Consider the following 1,188-nt stretch of genomic DNA (forward strand, 5'->3'; position numbering starts at 1 on the left):
ACGGAAAGCAGCAAAGGCCTTGGCTCTGTGTGAGCTCTGCTCAGCAATAACAAAAACATCTCTGCATTATCAACTCTGTGTTCTGCACAAAACCCAAACATAGCCTCATACTAGCCTCTGTGAAGAAAGTTAACTCTACTCCAGCTCAAACCAGCACAAACTTCTACAGACTGACCACAACGTGCCATTCCCCATCCCCTGCCCTGGCTGGGCCAGGAGGAGAGACTCCCCCAGGTACAATCCATATCAGCTGTCATTTCCCATTCCCATTGCTTTCAAAGAGAGCAGCAGACAATTCTCACAGTGAAAAACCCATAACAAAGTCTAGATAACAGGTAATAATACTCATCACCAATTCTTTACAGGCAAATGAAGTGAAGGATATTAGGATAAGTAGCATCTTCTATCTAACTTACATGTGTGAAAAAGTATTTGTGATGTGCAAAACAGGAAAGGCTTAATATATTCCCCTTTATAAAGGGAATATTATTACTGCCTGTAAGTACTCAAATTTGGCTGCTTCACCTCTAGATGTCAAGGACAATAGTTAATTTGTACGAAATAGATAAATGAGGTGGAAACTAATCAGAAGAGGTTTGTTTATCTGTTCTTTGATGATATATTACACTACAATAATAAGACAGTAACTGTGTGTTCTATCTGATTGAGAATAACTTCCAACATCATTTCTCATTGCTACATATCAGATCTGAAAGCACCTCCCAGGCTTTGAAGTTCAGCAAAACTCAAACCAGTAATTAAGCCCAGCCAACTGGTAGCAAGGGATTTTAACAAGAGTATGAGCATTAAAATCCACCAAGCCTGTAACACGTTCCTTGCCTCAACTGAATTCTGTGCATGTCATCTCCTTGTCTCCTCCAAATTTAATGGTCACAAGAACCAGACTGCATTAAAATGGTTATTCTTCAATGTACTGGGCAACTTCAAATGTGGATGTGGTTTTAATTTGACTTTGAAAAAAAAAAAAAAGTGAAAATACTAATAGTCTTTTGTTAGTACTTTGTATTTACAATGTAAGAAAATAATGATTTCAGAACACACATGATATTATACCTGGATTATACCCAGCTTGCTTGCTGGGAGATGGGAGGTCCAAGAAGGTTTTTAAAAGAAAATTTTCTGTCTTATGCTGAAAATCCAGAGGCTTACAGAACTGCTGAAGGTTCA

Source organism: Acanthisitta chloris, unplaced genomic scaffold (genome assembly GCF_000695815.1).
Source record: "Acanthisitta chloris isolate BGI_N310 unplaced genomic scaffold, ASM69581v1 scaffold12009, whole genome shotgun sequence".
Taxonomy (NCBI): domain Eukaryota; kingdom Metazoa; phylum Chordata; class Aves; order Passeriformes; family Acanthisittidae; genus Acanthisitta; species Acanthisitta chloris.